Here is a 19,509-nt window from a genome sequence, read left to right on the forward strand (position 1 = left end):
TCCATTAACATTCAGCGTAATTATGGATAGGTATGAATATAGTGCTATCATTTTGATGTCTTCTTTTGTGTGTTGTTGACGGTTTCTTTTTCCCACTTAATTTTTTGTGCTGAGTAGTTTATATGTTGTCTTTTCCACTTATTTGTTGTTATTGAATTTTTTTTTTTCCTCCTGAGTTTCTATTTTTTTTTTCTTGTATTTTACTTTGATAAGTAGGTTAGTCTCCTTTGTGGTTACCTTAATATTTACCCCTATTTTTCTAAATTTAAACCTAACTTTTATTTCTTTACATCGCCTTCCCTTCCTCTCCATATGAGAGATGTATGATTAAATTTCTTAGTCCCTCTTTATTATTTTAATGTGGTCTTTTTTCCATAATGAAATCACTATTTCCCTGTTTTGAGCCTTTTTTTAAATCTTGATTTATTCATGTGATTTTCCTGTCTAGGTTAACATGTTCTAGTCTTGGGTTGATACCTGATACTATTGATTTTCTAACCAAAGAACCCCCTTTAGCATTTCTTGTAGTTTTAGTTTGGTTTTTATGAAATCCCTAAACTTCTGTTTATCTGGAAATGTCCTAATTTCACCTTCATTTTTGAGGGACACTTTTGATGGATATATGTTTCTTGGCTGGCAGTTTTTTTCCTTCAATTGTATGTATAAGTCATCCCATTTCCTTCTTGCCTGCATGGTTTCCGCCGAGTTGTCTGAGCTTATTCTTATTGACTCTCCTTTATCTCCTTTGTAGGTGATTTTCATCTATCCCTAGCTGCTCTTATAATTCTCTCTTTATCTTTGGTTTTGGCAAGTTTGATTATAATATGTTTTGGTGAATTTCTTTTATAATCTACTTTACGTGGAGTTCTGTGAGTATCTTGGATTAACACCTTCTCATCTTTCATGATATCAGGGAAGTTTTCTGCCTACAAATCTTCAACAGTTCTCTCTCTTTTTTCAGTTTTCCCTCTCTGTTCTGGTACTCTGATTACTCACAGGTTATTGATAGAATCACACATGATTCTTAAGGCTTATTCATTTTTTAAAAAATTTGTTATCTTATTTTTCTTGAAATGTATTGGTGCCAAGTGCTTTACCTTCTAGGTCCCCAATTCTGCCTTCCACTTGCTCCATTCTGCTCCTCTGACTTTCTATTGAGTTGTCTAATTCTGTAATTTTTTTGTTAATCTTCTGAGTTTCTGATTGGTGTCTCTCTATGGATTCTTGCTGCTTATTAAATTTTTCATAATGTTCTTGAAGAACCTTTTTAATTTCTTCAACTGTTTTATGTGTGTGCTTCTTGGCTTGTTCTGCGTATTGCCTGATCTCCTTCCTTATGTCTTGAAGAGTTCTGTATACTAATCTTTTTAATTCTGCATCTGGTAATTCCAGGAAGGCACCTTCATCCAGAAGATCCTTTGATTCTTTGTTTTGAGAGTTTGTTCTAGCAATCATGGCCTGATTCTTTATGTGGTTTGATATTGACTGTTGTCTCCGAGCCATCTATAAGTTATTGTATTAGTTTATTTTATGTTTTCTTACTGTATCCTAGTTTCTCACTTTTTTTTTAATATGCCCATGTGGGTTGCTTGAGTGAACTAGGTTGACTATTTTTGCCTTTGGGGCTCTGACGTCCTGTTACCAGATGGCTAGAGCTGTTATCAGGTATATGAGCTCATGAGTTCATTCACTTTTCCTGTGTGGATTCAGCTCAGGTGTCCAGGTAGCTGGTCATCAAGTGTGTGGTACAAGCTCTGCACTACAGTCTTAGAAGGGCAGGGGTGTTTGGTGCAGGTACTGGTATCTGATTGCAGCAGGAGGCCATGCTCTGAATAAGCAGAGGGCTGAAAAACATCCCCCGAGTGTCTCTGAGGAAAACTCACCCTTGTTCCCTAGAGCATGCAGGTGGGTGGGTTCTGCAGACGGACCATGAGCACCCAATGGTTTTGCTAGTAATTACTGGGAGGCCCTTGGACCCCTGTCACGGGTGGCTGGGTGACCTGGGAGGAGCCACCAGTCCTTAGGCCCCTGATATGAGTAGGCAAGGATCCTGTTTAATAGGCAAAGCTATGTCAAACATCAAACACCCACTTCTCCGCCACACGGCAGAAACAATTGTAGTCTGTCAACAAGGGCCTGTTCTCCTGAAGCAGGCCCACATGGGTCCATGCAGAAGTGAAATGTCTGCTTACCTTTTATGCCTGGACAGGAGCCACTTCTGTTCTGAACTCCCTGTGTTAGTGGAGCTGGCAAATTATCTTTTCCCCCTGTTGTGAATTATTCCTTCTCCAAATCCAGGAGCATGGCTCAGGGCACTCAAATGGGCCTATCTTAGGCCCAGAGAAATCTACAGCTACTGAAGCCAGCTTGGGGGCAGGGGCCAGGTAAAACATAGGCAACTACTTAGCTTTTGCCTTGAGCACCGTTCTTCTCTGGCTCCGGAGGTTGTGAGTAGGCTGTGCTGCTGACTGTTTCTTTCTGAGGAAACTGCAGCTCAATGCTACCACCAGCCCATCACATCCGCTTCTGGGAATGGTGCCTAAGGGATCCCAGTGATTCAGGAGTGGCAACTCCTCTCCACTTCTGAAAGTCTCACTCTCCCCCTGCCACTTAGTCAATTTTCTAACTTCACCTTTGATGTTCAGTGCTCCTAGCTTGTCATAAATGTAATCATTTCACTCGATTTTTGGGTCTTTGTTCTGAGAGGGATCTCCAGAAGCATCTGGCTATTCCACCTTGGCCCCACCTCTCTTCTCTTTCATTTTGGATGCATCATCTATTTGTACATTTTCCCTTTTAGTAAACTCTTTTTATCATTATTATTACTGTTTGGCAAATTATTTTTTATTTGTGATATTAAATTTTTTTCTTAACTTGCTCTAAGAATTTCCTTCAGGTTCCTGTTCAGATTTATAATTTGTTGCATTAGATTTTTTGTTATCAAAATTATAAAATGTAAATGATCCACACAAGATGAAATGAGTATTTCAATAGTTTGAGAATTGTTGCTAATGTTCCCATTTTTAAAAACATTTTTCATATATATATATATATATGTAGTTTCTCATTCAAAAATGTATACACAAATTGTTTTGTGGCATTGGTTGCAATCCAGCATTGTGTCAGCACTCCCACCTTTCCCTTTTCACCCCACTTTCTCAGGTTCCATTCTTCTAGTTTTCCTGTCTGTCCCTGGCTTCTCCTCTTTGTTTTGGGGCAGGTGAAGCCCATTTGGTGTCATTTACTTGATTGAACGAAGAAGCGCATTCCTTACATGTGTTACTGTTTGTTTTATAGACCTGTCTAATCTTTGGCTAAAAGGTAAACTTCTGGAGTGGCTTCTTTTCTTAGTTAGAAGTGTGTCCAGGGCCATAGTCTGCAGAGTTCTGTTCTGACTGGGATTGCAACAGAGGGTAGTGATAGAGTGGGAGAAAATGTAGAACTAATGATCAAATTCACAAAAAAAGACCAGACTTCCCTGTGTATTTTATTGAAGAAGGCCTCATTGCACAGTGGTTAAATGCTGGATTGCTAACCCAAAGGTGGGGAGTTGGAACCTATCACGTGCTTCCAGGGAGAAAGATGTGGCAGTCTGCTTCTATAAAGATTAACCCACTGCCATTGAGTAGATTCCAAATCATAGTGTAAATGTAGGACAGAGTAGAACTGCCCCATAGGGTTTTAAGCCTGTAAATCTTTAAGGGAGCAAACTGCCACAACATTCTCCTATGAAGTGCTCTGTAGGTTTGAGCCACCAAACTTTCTGGTAGCACCAAAATGCTTAATGACTGCAAACCAGGGCCCCTTTCATACAGATTACAGCATTGGAAAGCCTCTGAGGCAGTTCTACTCAGTCCTCAGGGGGTCAGTATGAATTGAAATTAACTTGATAGCAATGGGTAGTGTATATACTTCATTGATGATGTATCATCATATAATAATTTATTATATTTTGTAACTTCTATTAACCCACTGCCATGGAGTCAATCACAACTGACAGTGACCCTATAGGACAGGGTAGAACTGCCCAATAGGATTTCCAAGGTTGTGAGTCTTTACAGGAGCAGAATGCTACATCTTTCTCCTGTAGAGCTGTAGGTGAGTTCGAGCCACCTCCGACATTTTGGTTAGCAGCCCAACACTTTAATCTCTACGCTGTCATCAAAGTTCCTTATAACTTCTACAGCTATCATATTCTTAATGTCTTATTTCTCTATGTTGCCCAATTATCACACTCTTTTATTACTTTTATGTCTATAAAATCTTATATGTTGTATTTCCTCCTCTTTGTTCTCTTATCAACATATTTTTATTATTTTTATTTTTAACTTGATCGTTTTCTTTCAGGATTTTATTTAAAAAATGCAGCATGATCTGAAATATATAACTTTGAAATTTAGATTGCGTTTGCTTGAATTGTTTTACAAAGAAGGAGTTTGTAATGATATTTATTTTGTCCTTTTAGTTACATGCTCTCTTGGTGGTTGTATTTGATATTTTTAAAGCATAAGCCAGTTTTTAGTATAATCATATTTAAATAATATTTTATTATCATGGAATACTGTTATTAGTAGAGGGTCAGCAAAGAGGAGGATGACCCTCAACAAGATGGACTGACTCATTGGCTTTAACAATGGGCTCAAACTTAGCAATGGTTGTAAGGATGGCACAGGACCAAGCAGTGTTTTGTTCTGTTGTACATAGGGTCGTTATGAGTCAAAATTGACTCAAAGGCTCCTAACAACAACAATATTATTATTAGTAAAGTGAAAAATATTAAGAATATTAAAATATTATCCTAATGTATTGGAATGTTACTAATTTTGTAAATTATAATTTATAGAATCAATTTTTTTAATACATTTAGTGAGTTAAGTATTTTTCTTTTATCAGAATTGCAAAAGCAATAAGGCTTTCCCATAGATAAACTACTTTTTCTTTTTTGTGTTATTGTTATTTTATTTGTTCTATCCTATTTATGGGTGAGAACGTTGTAAACAAAATAATAATGATGTTAGAATAAATTTTTTTTGAGTTAAACAAGCATCCATCTTTATTTTATATCATTGTGTTTGCTGTTTTGTTTTTTGAGTGAGGCCTATAAGGAAGAATGCATGTTCGATAGCATCAAATACTTTTTGGAATATGTAAAATGTGTATATTATCTTTCTTATATACAGTCAAATGTGCCTTAGTTTATACCAACTTGGCTGACTATAGTGTAAAAAATAATTTTTTTCCTAGATTAAACTCACATATGAACTCATAAACCTTATTTGCAGCACTTGAATAGGCAGTTTCAGACAAGACCTTTCCAGTTAATGAAGAGCAAATACAGCTTAAAATTCATATACAAATTTAATCTTGTAGAAATTTTATTTTTTAACAGTTCTGGTGATGGGGATGGGATTAATGGAACATTTTGAACCAGGTTAAGCTCAACAGGCAAGTCCTAATTGGTTAGATGACATTTTGGCTTCTGGGAAGGTCAGGCATTGACAGAATGTACACTTTGTTAGGTTTTGATTTGCTGATGTGAGGCTTAGCTTCAGTGACTGCATCTTGCACCGAGGATATTCAGGTTAACAATAAATGTAAATTTATGATAGATCGTTGGATCATATATTCCAGAATTGTGTTAGTATTTGCATGCATATAATAAACAGTTGTTACTGTCAGTTAATTTTCTTATTTGTCAGATTTTATATTAAAGTTGGCTACCTGTTATTGAAAATATTTTCAATTCTTCAAATTTGTTCTGCAATATTTTTGTATTAAGAATTATCTAAAATTTTCAAATTTTAACAAGGCGTTCAGTAGTCTTTTGATTCCATATCTTGATTGAGGAGCAAGTGATAAACTTTTACTAACTGCCTTTTTTTCCAAGTATAGTTTAAATGTAAATTTCCCCTATTAATATAAAAGGACCAAATCAAATTCAAAATGCCCTTCTTGACTTGCTCCTTAAGTTAAACTTAGATTAATAATTGTTAACATACGTTTTAATGATTCATTCTCCAGCTCTCCGTAAGGTCTGGCATATTTTTTGTTTTTGCCTGGGTTATGTATTCCCATCTACACTTACAGGTATTATAAAAATAACCACCAATTCATTTTAAGAGCTATAATATTCCTGACATACAAATGTTAATATAACTTTTATCATAATTTATATCCAATATAATTTCAAAACCGAAAAATATTGTAAGAATATTATACCACATTTGGCCATCACTGCCATGCTAAATTATTTATATGAATGAATTGAGTGAAAGATTCTTTTTTTGTAACAATGAACATATCTCCAGCCTATCATCTCGAAGATGTTTACAAGGGGAGAAATAGCTTACTTTGACAAATCATCTAAATGTTTTATTCCCATAAAAAAAAATTTATTCTGTAACCAGTAAAAAATGAAGAAATAAATAAACCTTTTTTTTTTATTTCCAAAATGGCCATTGCTCAACAGACACAGAGTCTGTGTATAAAAATAGGGAAAGAAATAGCCTCCTAAGGTAACACAAGCAAATTCTACCGTATTTAGTAATCATTTTATTTTCTCTGGAAGGATAGTCACTGTTATTACATGGAATTTTTAGATATTGTCTGCTTTATTTTGATGTAAGCATGAAGACAGAAAATCAAAATTTAGGAGCAGAGTTTATACTTCTTGGTATTTTCCCATATGGCCAAATGAACACTGTCCTCTTTGTTGCCATTGCAGGCCTCTTCTCAGTGACTTTGATGGGGAACATCATACTGATCCACCTCATCCGACTGGACACCTGACTCCACGCTCCCATGTCCTTCCTCTTCAGCCAGCTCTCCTTCATTGGCTTGATGTACATCTCCACCATGGTACCCAAGATGGCAGCAAATTTTCTGTCAAATAGTAAATCCATTACTTTTTTAAGTTGTGAGATTCAAACCTTTGTAGTTTTGACTCTCAGTGGAACTGAAGCTCTTCTTGGTTTTATGCCTTATGATCGAAACATAGCCATCTGTCATCCCCTACATTATCCTGTTCTTATGAGCAAGATGATCTGTTTGTTCATGGTCATGTGTATATAGGCCAGTAGTTTTAGGAATTCTTAAACACATACATTGCATGTATTTCAACTTCCGTTATGTAGATCTTGGCTCATTAACCACTTTTTCTGTGAAGTTCCATCTCTAATATCTTTGGTGCACCGGGACATCTCCCAGTATGAGTATACTGTCCTATTTAGCAGTCTTATCATTCTGATACTATCATTTTTGGCCCTTTTGGCTTCCTATGGGACTGCTCTCTCCACCTATACAAGACCACACTCCTTGCATTACCCTAAGGAGGAAAAGGTGGTGGCAATATTTTACAGCATTATCACAACTCTTCTGAACCCATTTATCTACAATCTTAGGAACAAGGCGGTCATAAGGGCCATGAGAAGACTGCTGGGATAATGGATATTTGTATAGAAAATATGACTTCAGGAAGCTTTTATAGTTTGAGACTCAACAGCAAGCCTTGACTAGCCTACTGTATAAGCTCCAATAAATGTTTACAAAATAAATAAATGGAAGAATGTCTTGATTTCCCCTCTTTTGAGAAATAGTTAAAGCACGGTTATTGGAACTGGATGTATTTGCAGTGTGAAGCTAGAGAATGTTTGGAATTATCAGCTTTATTTGTCTTCTAAAGCAATAGAATTAATCCCTGTCAACACAATGCTCCTATGTCATAACAAATATTTTCAACACTTTATTCTGAAATAAAATGAATATGAAATATAATTTACCATATAATACATAGTATCAGGAAAATATATGTGACAAACAAACTATAATGTAGAGGAAAGTGCATACATCCACTTATTTATTCATTCATTAAACGAAGGCTTTAATGCTTTAACTGTGTATGTGACACTGTCATAGGCACTGGTGAAATGGGATGAAACAAGATAAAACTGACATAAATCTCTGCTGTCATGAATTTACATTTCTTTGTGTAAATTTGACAGTATACCAAAAAGTATTAATTGCTGTGAAGAAAAACTAAGTGGAAAACTGGAATAGGGAAAACAGAGAAAGAAGAACAAAGAATGAGACATTTGTCAAAAACTAAAAGGATCCAAGGAAAAGATTCAAGTAGATATCTGGGGATGAGTGTTCTTGGAAAAGCAAAGAATGAGTGAGAATTCCCTGAGATGGGGACACACCCAGCATAGTCACAAAAGTTCAAGGAGTAAATTGGTGAGTAGTATGAAATGGGTAGATGTAATGAGGCCAGAACTTGCAGTGTAAATTAGACATGTGTGTGTGTGTGTGTGTGTGTGTGTGCTTTAAGTGGAAGTTACAGTTCAAGTTAGTTTCTCATACAAAAATTTATACACACATTGTATTATATTCTATAATTTGTTTATGCATTTGACTGTTGATGGGCACCTAGGTTGTTTCCATCTTCTTGCTATTGTGAACAGTGCTGCAATGAACATGTTGTTGCTGTTGTTGTTAGGTGCACTTGAGTTGGTTCCGACTCATAGCATCCTTATTACGTACAACAGAACAAAACACTGCCCGGTCCTGTGCCATCCTTACAATCATTGTCACGCTTGAGCCCATTGTTGCAGCCACTGTGTCAACCCATCTGTTTGAGGGTCTTCTTCTTTTCTGCTGACCCTGTATTTTACCAAGCATGATGTCCTTCTCTAGAGACTGATCCCCCCTGACAACATGTCCAAAGTGTGTAAGACGGAGTCTCGCCATCCTTACTTCTAAGGAGCATTTTGTTTGTACTTCTTTCAAGACAGATTGGTTAGTTCTTCTGGCAGTCCATGGTATATTCAATATTCTTCACCAACACCACAATTCAAAGGCGTCAACTCTTATTCAGTCTTCCTTATTCATTGTCCAGCTTTCACATGCATATGATGCCATTGAAAATATCATGGCTTGGGCCAGGCACACCTTTAGTCTTCAAAGTGACACCTTTGCTCTTCAACACTTTAAAGAGGTTCTTTGTAGCAGATTTGTCCAATGCAATGTGTCTTTTGATTTCTTGACTGCTGCTTCCATGGGTGTTGCTTGTGAATACAAGTAAAATGAAGCCCTTGACAACTTCAATCTTTTCGCCGTGCAATGCATATACCCACCACTGCCGTCGAGTCTATTCCGACTCATAGCGACCCTATAGCACAGAGTAGAACTGCCCCGTAGAGTTTCCAAGGAGCACCTGGTGGGTTCAAACTGCCGACCTTTTGGTTAGGAGCCATAGCACTTAGCCACTATGCCACCAGGGTTTCCTATGGCACCAGCGTTTTCGCAGTACATATAGGTGTGCATATATCTATTCATGTGAGAGCTCTTATTTCTCTAGGATATATTCCAAGGAGTGGGATGGCTGTATCATATGATAGTTCAATTTCTAGCTTTTTAAGGAAGTGCCCAATTGATTTCCAAAGTAGTTGTACAATTTTACATTCCCACCAGCGGTGTATAAGTATCTCAGTCTCTCAGAAACCTCTCCAACATTTGTTTTTTTGTGTGTGTGTTTTCTGGATTAATGCTAGCCTTGTTGTGGTGAGATGGTATCTCATTGTAGTTTTGATTTGCATTTCTCTAATAGCTAATGATCATGATCATTTCCTCATGTATCTGTTAGCTGTCAGAATGTCTTCTTTTGATATCTTGCAGTAGTGTCTTGTAGTTTTCTTTGTATAGGTGTTTTACATCTGTGGTTAGATATATTCCTAAGTATTTTATCTTCTCGGAGACTATTGTAAATGACAACTGATTTGGTGATTTCCTCTTTGAAGTTCTCTTTGTTGGAGTTTAGGAATCCAACTGATTTTTGTATGTTTATCTTGTATTGATACTTTGCTGAAATCTTCTATTAGTTCCAGTAGTTTTCTGGTGGATTCTTTGGGGGTTTTCTGTGTATAAGAGCACATCATCTGAAATGCAGACACTTTTATCTCTTTCTTACCAATGTGGATGCCCTTTATTTCTTTTTCTAGCCTAATTGCTAGGGCCTCCAGCACAATGTTGAATAAGAGTGGTGATAAAGGGCATCCTGTTTGGGTCCCATTCTCAAGGGGAATGCTTTCAGGCTCTCTCCATTTAAGGTGATGGTGGCTGTTGACTTTATATAAATGCCCTTTATTATGGGGAAGAATTTCACTTCTGTTTCCATATTGCTGAGAGGTCTTATCATGAATGGGTGTTAGACTTTGTCAAATGCCTTTTCTGCATCTTACTAAAGGTCACACTGTTCTTGTCTTTAGTTTTATTTATGTGATAGATTACATTGATTGTTTTTCTAATGTTAAACCATCCCTGCATAACTGGTATGAATCCCACTTGGTCATTATGAATTATTCTTTTTTGATATGTTGTTGAACTCTATTGGCCAGAATTTTGTAGAGGATTTTGTGTCTAAGTTCATGAGAGATATTGGTCTGTAATTTAATTTTTTGTGATGTCTTTACCTGGTATCATTATCAGGGTTATGCTGGGTGAGTTTTGGAGTATTTCATTCTGTTGTATGCTCTGAAATATCTTTAGTAGTAGTGGTGTTACTTCTCAGACAATTTGGTAGAATTCTCTAGTGAAACTGTCAGGGAGAGGGCTTTTTTTTTTTTTTTCTTGGGAGTTTTTAATTACCTTTTCAACCTCTTCTTTTGTTATAGGTTTATTTAGTTGTTCTACCTCTGTTTCTGTTAGTTTAGTAGGTAGTATGTTTCTAGAAATTTGTCCATTTCCTCTAGGTTTTCAAAATTGTTGAAGTACAATTTTTCATAGTATTCTGTTATGATTCTTTTAATTTCAGTTGGGTCTGTTGTGATATAGCCCATCTCATTTCTTTTACTGGTTATACAGTTCCTCGTGAGTTTTTTTGTCAATTTGGTCATTGGTTTATCAATTTTGTTGATCGTTTCAAAGAACCAGCTTTTAGTTTTGTTAACTCTTTCTATTGTTTTTCTATTCTCTATTTCATTTAATTCTGGTCCAATTTTTATCATTTACTTTCTTGTGACTGAGGGCTTCTTTTACTGCTCTCTTTCTATTTGCTAGAGTTCTTGAGTTAATTCTTTGATTTTGGACTTTTCTTTTTGGATGTGTGCATTTATTGCTATAAATGGACATCGGGGCACTGTTTTTGTTGTGTCCCAATTGTTCTGGTAAGATGTGTTTTCATTCTCATTGGATTCTGCGCATTTCTTTTTCCACACTATTTCTTCTATAAACTGGTATTTTTGAGCAAGGTGTTGTTCAGTTTCCATGTGTTTGATTTTTTTTTTTTCCTTGCTTTTTCTGTTATCGATTTCTAATTTTATGGCTTTATGGTCAGAAAGTTGCTTTGTAATATTTTAATGTTTTGTATTCTGTTACAGCTTATATGACCTAATATGTGGTCTATTCTGGAGAATGTTCCATGTGCATTGGAGAAGAAAGTATGCTTGGCTGCTATTGTGTGGAGCGTTCTGTATATGTCTATGAGATTAAGTTGGTTGATTGTGGCATTTAAATCTTCCATGTCTTTATTGAGCTTCTGTCTGAATGTTCCGTCCTTCATCGACAGTGGTGTGTTGAAGTCTCCTACTATTACTGTGGAGCTCTCTATTTCTCTTTTCAATGTGTTAGAGTTTCCTTTATATATTTTGGAGCCCTATCATAGGGTGCATAAATATTTACTGTGGTTATGTTCTCCTGGTGTATTGAGCCTTTAATCATTATATAGTGTCCTTTCTTATCCTTTGTGGTGATTTTACTTTAAAGTCTATTTTGTCAGAGATTAATATCTCCATTCCTGCTCTTTTTTGATTGTTGTTTGCTTGATACATATATGTATGTATTTTTTTCTTCCTTTGAGTTTTAGTTTGTGTCTTTAAGCCTAAGGTGTGTCTCTTGTAGGCAGCATATAGATGGATTGTGTTTTTTTTTTTTATCCATTCTACCACTCTCTGTCTCTTTATTGATGCATTTAGTCCATTTATATTCAGCATAATTTTTGATAGGTGTGAGTTTTTTTTATTGTGCTTTAAGTGAAAGCTTACAGTTCAAGTCAGTTTCTCATACAGAAACTTATACACACATTGTTATGTGACCGTAGTTGTTTTATGTATTTTGGAGCCCTGTACTTGGGTGTGTAAATATTTATTATGGCTATGTCCTCCTGGTGTATTGACCTTTTAATCATTATATAGAGTCCTTCTGTAAGCTTTGTTGTGGATTTTACTTTAAAGTCTATTTTGTCAGAAATTAAAAATTGTCGCTCCTGCTCTTTTTTGATTGTTGTTTCCTTGGTATATATATTTTTTCCATCTTTTGATATTTAGCTTGTTTGTTTCTTTAAGTCTAAGGTGTGTCTCTTGTAGACAGCATATAGATGGATTTTGGGTTTTTTTTAAATCCATTCTGCCACTCTCTGTCTCTTTATTGGTGCATTTAGTCCATTTACATTAAGGATAATCATTGATAGGTATGAGTTTAGTGCTGTCATGTTGGTGTCTTTTTTTGCGTGCATGTTGTTGACAGTTTCTTTTTTCTACTTAATTTTCTGTGGTGATGAGTCCTTTTTCTTTATATATTTTCTTTTCCTCTTTTTCATTCTTGTTGATTTGTATTTGCTGAGTCTCTTTTACTTGTTTTTTTTATTCTGATGTTTAGGATTGTTAGTTTCCTTTGTGGTTACCTTAATATTTACCCCTATTTTTCTAAGTTTAACCTTTTATTTCTTCATATTGCCTGGAATTCTTCTCCGTATAAAGATCTAGGACTACATTTTTATTCTCTTCTTTTTTTTTGGTTTTAATGTTACTTTTTACCTAATGATGTTCCTGTTTCCCTATTTTGAGTGTTTTAGATTTGATTTATTTTTGTGATTTCCTTATCTGCATTGATATCTGGTTGCTGTCCTGTGTTCTAGTCTTGGGTTGTTGTCTGATGTTACTGATTTTCTAACCACAGGACTCCGTTTAGTATTCCTTGTAATTTTGGTTCAGTTTTTACAAATTCCCTAAACTTTTGTTTATTTGGAAATGTCCTAATTTCACCATCATATATGAGAAACAGTTTTGCTGTATATATAATTCTTGGATGGCATTTTTTTTTCCTTCAAGGCTCTGTATATGTCATCCCATTGTCTTCTTGCCTGCATGGTTTCTGCCGAGTAGTTCGAGCTGAGTCTTATTGACTCTCCTTTGTAGGTGACTTTTTGTTTATCCCTAGCTGCTCTTAAAATTCTCTCTTTATCTTTGGCTTTGGCAAGTTTGATTATAATATTCTTGGTGACTTTCTTTTGGGATCTACCTTGTGTGGGGTTGGATGAGCATCTTGGACAGATATCTTCTCATCTTTCATGATATCAGAGAAGTTTTCTGGCAACAAGTCTTCAACAATTCTCTCTGTATTTCCTGTTATCCCTCCCCACCCCTCCCCCCATTCTGGTACACCAGTTATTGGTAGGTTATTCCTTTTGTTACAGTCCCACACAATTCTTAGGGTTTCTTCTTTTTTTTATTTTTTTGTCTGATTTTTCTCAAGTAAGTTGGTGTCAAGTGCTTTATCTTCAGTCTCACTAATTCTAACTTCCATTGCCTCAGTTCTGCTTCTATGACTTTCTAATGAGTTGTCTAATTCTGAAATTTTAATTTCAATCTTCTGGATTTCTGTTTGCTCTCTCTGTACGGATTCTTGCAGCCTATTAAATTTGTCATTATGCTCTTCTCTAATTTTCTTAAGTTACTGTATTGTTTGTCTTGTGCTTCGTGGCTTGTTCTGCATTTTGCCTGATCTCCTCCCTGATATCTTGAAGAGTTCTGTATATTAACCTTTTGTATTCTACCTCTGGTAATTACAAGGAGTTATCTTGATCAGGAAGGTTTCTTGATTCTTTGATTTGGGAGCTTGCTGAGGCCATCATGATCTGCCTCTTTATGTGATTTGATATTGACTGTTGTCTCTGAGTCATCAATAACTTATTGTATGTATTTATTTTATGTTTGCTTATTTTGTCCTAGATTCTTTTTTGTTTTGTTATGGTCAGATAGGCTCCTCATGTAAGGTAGCTTGATTATTGGTCCTTTTGAAGCTCTAACATCCTGTCACCAGGTGGTTAGAGCTCTTACAAAGTATGTGAGCCCAGGAATCCATTTACTTTTCTTGTATGGTTACAGGTCAGGTGTTCAGGTGGTCAGTCACCAAGTGTTGGTGCAGGTTCTCACCTGCAGTACTAGATGGGAAAGGGTGATTCATGTAGGCACAGGTATCTGGATGCAGTAGGGGGTCACACGCTGAGCAAGGCAGGTGGTCATAGCTGCCTCTGAGTGTTTGTGATGAAAGCTTGTTCCCGTTCTGCAGAGCACATAGGTGGTTGGGTTTTGCAGCTTTACTATCAGCACCTAATGCTGTTGTCTGTAAGGACTGGGAGTCACCACTTATTCTTGAATCCCTGTCATGGGTGGCTTGGTGGAGTGGGTGGAGAAACCAGTCCCCAGGCCCTTGAAGTTGGTAGTTGAGGACCCAGCTTAATGGGAAGAGCCGTGACAAATGTCATGAACCTGCCTCTCCACCCTATAGCTAAAACAGTTGAAGTTAGACTTCAGGTATATACCCTGTTATACCGTGCTAAAGAGGGCCTATGTTGTTGAAATGGGCCCACACAGGTCTATGGAGGGGTGAAAGGTAGTCAAAGTCTGTGGAACCTTATGCCTGTGCCTAGGCAAAGTAGCTGTTTCTACCCTGATTTCCTGTGTTAGGAGAGCCAGAAAATTATTTTTTTCCCTGTTTGTTAAATTGTTTTCTCTCCAATGCCTGGAAATGGATCAGAGTGTATGATAGGTCCTACTTCCAGCCCAGGGGATGTGGCAATCTCTGAAGCTGGCTTGGACCCAGTGCAGAGTGGGAAGGGGACAGGTAAGTGGGAGAAAATTTTTCCCAAAGGTTTTTTTGTTTGTTTGTTTTATCTGCACAGTAGGCTAGACGCATCTACTTATCTTTTGCTGATTGAGCACCGCTTTTCACTGATTCTGGAGGTGTGAGTGAACTCTCCACCACTTGGTCTGATGAGTAAAGCATGTCCCAAATGCCACTGCCTTCCTCACTGAGCTGGCATCAGGGGATCCTACCTGTGGGCTGCCAGTTCCTGCCAATTCATGTCTGGCAACTCCTCACTGCTTTTTAACCATCTCTCCTTCCCCCTGCCACCTAGTCCAATTTCTCAACTTTGCATTTGATGTTCATGGCTCCTAGATTGTCATATATAATCGATTCACTTGTTTTTTTGGGTCTTTGTTGTAAGAGGAAGCACAGGAAGCCTCTAACCATTCTGCTGTCTTGGCCCTGCCCTTTTTTTATTTTGATAAGATTTTTTTTAATCTTGATATGTAGGATTGTTATATTCCTTTGTGGTTATCTTAATATTTACTCCTATTTTTCTAATTTTAAACCAATCTTTTATTTCTTTATATTGCCTTGACTTCCTCTCCATACAAAAGATCTATGACTACATTATTTAGTCCCTCGTTTTGTTTTAATGTTGTCATCTTTTACTTAATGATGTCTCTGTTTTCCTATATTCAGCTTTGATTTATTTGTGATTTCCCTATATGTGTTGATATGTGGTTGTTCTTTCCTATATTCTAGTCTTCAGTTGTTATCTGACATTATTGATTTTCTAACACGAGGACTCCCCATTGTATTTCTTTTAATTTTGGTTTGATTTTTACAAATTCCCTAAACTTCTGTTTATCTACAAATGCCCTAATTTTACCATCATAGCTGAGAAACAGTTTTTCTGGATATACAATTCTTGGCTGGATTTTTTTTTTCCCTTCAAGGCTTTATATATGTCATCCCATTGCTTTCTTGTCTGCATGGTTTCTGCTGAGTAGTCTGAGCTTAGTCTTATTGACTCTCCTTTGCAAGTGACTTTTTGTTTATCCCTAGACCCTCTTAAAATTCTCAGTTTATCTTTGTTTTGGGCAAGTTTGATTATAATATGTCTTGGTGACTTTCTTTTGGGCTCTACCTTGTGTGGGGTTACATAAGCTCTTTGGATAAATATGTCCTCATCTTTCACGATATCAAGGAAGTTTTAAGTCAACAAATATTTGACAATTCTCCCTGTATTTTTTGTTCCCACCCTTCTTCTGGTACTGCAGTTAGTCGTTGGTTATTCCTCTTGATAGAGTTCCATGTAGTTCTTAGGGTTTCTTCATTTTTTGTAATTCTTTTATCTGATTTTTCCTCAAGTATGTTGGTATCAAGTGCTTTATCTTTAATCTCACTAATCTGACTTCCGTTTCCTCAGTTCCACTCCTATGACTTTCTATTGAGTTGTTTAGTTCTGAAATTTTATTGTTAATCTTTTAAATTTCTGTTTGCTGTCTCTCTATGGCTTCTTGCAGCCTGTTAAATTAGTAATTATGCTGTTGAATAACCTCCTTAAGTTCCTCTATTGATTTATCTGTGTGTTCCTTGGCTTGTTCTGCATTTTGCCTGATCGCCTCCCTGATCTGTTGAAGAGCTCTGTGTATTAATCCTTTGAATTCTATGTCTGAAGAAATCATCTTCCTCCAGATTTCTTGATTGTTTTGTGCACTTGCTGAAGCCATCATGGTCTGCTGCTTTATGTGATTTGATATTGACTGTTGTCTCCAAGCCATCAAGTTATTATATTTATTTATGTTTGCTTACCGTGTTCTAGCTTCTTGTTTTGTTTTTTGTTTTGATATGCACAAATAGGATTCTTGTGTTTGCTGGTTTGATTATTGGTGCCTTTGAAGCTCTCATGTCCTGTCACCAGGCAGTTAGAGCTGTTACTGGGTATGTGAGCCCAGGAGTCCATTTACTTTTCTTGTATGGGTGAAGCTCAGATGTCCAGGTAATTAATCACCAAGTGTGTAGTGCAGGCTCTCACCTACAGCCCTAGACAGGCAGGGTGATTGGAGTCGGCACAGGTCTCTGGCTGCAGTAGAAGGTCATGCGATGAGCAATGTAGGGGGCTGATGGCTGCCCTTAAGTATCTGAGAGGAAAGTTCCCTAGAGGGATAGATGGGTGGATTTTGCAGCTGTACTATGGCACCAAATGTTGTTTGCTGTAAGGACTGGAAGGCACCACCTATTCTTGGGCCCCTATTGCTTGTGGCTTAGTGGAATGGGTGCAGCAACCAGTCCTCAGGCCTCTGATGTGGGTAGGTGAGGACCCTGCTTAATGGACAGAGCAGTGTCAAATGTCATGAACCCGCCACTCCACCTTATAGCTGGTACTGTTGAAATTAGCCTTCAGGTATATACCCTACTGGTGGCATAGTGGTTAAGTGCTATGGCTGCTAACCAAGAGGTCGGCAGTTCAAATCCACCAGGAGCTCCTTGGAAACTCCACGGGGCAGTTCTACTCTGTCCTATAGGGTTGCTATGAGTTGGAATCGACTCGACAGCACTGGGTTTGGTTTTGGTTTCGTTTACTGTGTTAATGAGGGCTTACACTGCTGAAATGGGCCCACACAGTTTTATTCAGGAGTGAAAGGTATTCAAAGCCTGTAGACCCCTTGTGCCTGTGCCTAGGCAAAGAAGCTGTGAATGCCCTGTGTTCCTGGCTTAGGGGAGCTTGCAGATTATTTTTTCTTCTTTGTTAATTTGTTCCCTCTTCAAAGCTAGGAGAATGGTTCAAGGCACATGATGGGTTCTACTTCTGGCCCAGGGAACATGATGGGTTCTACTTCTGGCCCAGGGGACATGGCAATTGCGAAAGCCAGCCTGGACCAGGTGTATAGAAAGAAGGGGAAAATAAATGGGAGGTACATTCTTCCCATAGGTTTTTTTTTTTTTTTTTTTTTTTTTAATCTGTGTGGCAGGTTTGCCAATTGAATGCCTCTTCTCTCTGGTTTTGGAGGGTTGAGTGGACCCTCTGTCACTTGGTCACTCCAAGTGTGGAAAAGGTGTCCTGAGCACCATTGCTTGCCTCACGATGCACACCAGCCTACCCAGCCTGCAGATGCCAGTTCTCACCAGGTCAGGTCTGGCAGCTCCTAGATTGTCATATATAATTGATTAACTTATTTTTTTGGTTCTTTATTTTAGGAGGGACCACAGGAAGTGTTTGATTACTCTGCCATCTTGGCCCTGGCTTTAAAGGGGATTAATGTGAGGCTGGTGGCCTTTAACCTAAAACAATGGGATACTCCCAAAATCGTTCTATGAAGCCAGCAAAACCCTGGTACCAAAACCAGTAAAGACACCACAAAAAGAAAATTACAGGTCAATATCCTTCATGAACATAGATGCAAAAATCTTTAAGAAAATTCTGGCCAATGGAATTCAAAAACACATCAAAAAAATTACCATGACCAAATGGGATTCATATCAGGTATGCAGGATGGTTTAACATTAGAAAAACAATCAACGAAATCCATCACATAAATAGAACAAAAGACAAGAACCACACGATATTATTAATTGATGCCGAAAAGGTATTTGACAAAGTTCGACATGCATTCATGATAAAAACTCTCAGTAAAATAGCAATGGAAGGGAAATTCCTCAGCATAATAAAGGGCATTTATATAAAGTCAACAGCCAACATCATCCTAAATGGAGAGAGTCTGAAGCATTCCCCTTGAGAACAGGAACCAGACAAGGATGCCCTTTATCACCACTCATACTCAACATCATGCTGAAGGTCCTAGCCAGAGCCATTAGGCTAGAAAAAGAAATAAAGGGAGTCAAAACTGGTAAGGAAGAAGTAAAATCTCTCTATTAGAGATGATATGAACTTATACACAGGAAAACCCAAAGAACCCACAAGAAAACTACTGGAACTGATAGAACATTTCAGCAAAGTATCAGAATACAAGTTAAACATACAAAAATTAGTTGGCTTCCTCTACGCCAACAGAGAGAGCTTCCAAAATGAAGTCACCAAATCAATATCATTTACGATAGCCCACAAGAAGATAAAATACTTAGCAATAAATCTAAGCAGACTTAAAAGACCTATACAAAGAAATCTACAAGACATTACTGTAAGAAACCACAGAGACATACATAAGCGGAAAAACATACCTTTCTCATGGATAAGAAGACTCAACTTTGTAAAAATGTCAGTTCTATCCAAAGCTATCTACAGGTACAATGCATCCTCGATCCAAATTCCAATGGCATTTTTTCATGATATGAACAAGGAAATCACCAACTTCATATGGAAAGAGAAAAGACACTGTATAAGTAAAGCATTACTGAAGGAAAGAACAAAGTGGGAGGCCTCCCAACACCTGATTTTAGAACTTATGATACTTCCACAGTGGTCAAAACAGCCTAATACTGGTACAACAAGAAATACAATGACCAAGGGAACAGAATTGAGAATCCAGACATAAATTCATCCACCTAGGAGCAGCTGATATTTGACAAAGGCCCAAAGTCCATTAATTGGGGAAAAGACAGTCTCTTTAACAAATTGTGCTCGCTAACTGGATATCCATTTGCAAAAAAATTGAAACAAGGCCCATAACTCACGCTATGCACAAA

The 19,509-nt window shown here is 37.2% G+C and overlaps 1 pseudogene; it reads left to right on the forward strand.

Moving 5' to 3' along the window:
• Positions 1–6,498: 6,498 nt before the first annotated feature.
• On the forward strand, positions 6,499–17,799 carry LOC135229893 (olfactory receptor 2AK2-like; annotated as a pseudogene).
• Positions 17,800–19,509: the final 1,710 nt, after the last annotated feature.

The sequence above is a fragment of the Loxodonta africana genome, unplaced genomic scaffold (genome assembly GCF_030014295.1).
Source record: "Loxodonta africana isolate mLoxAfr1 unplaced genomic scaffold, mLoxAfr1.hap2 scaffold_594, whole genome shotgun sequence".
Classification (NCBI taxonomy): Eukaryota; Metazoa; Chordata; class Mammalia; order Proboscidea; family Elephantidae; genus Loxodonta; species Loxodonta africana.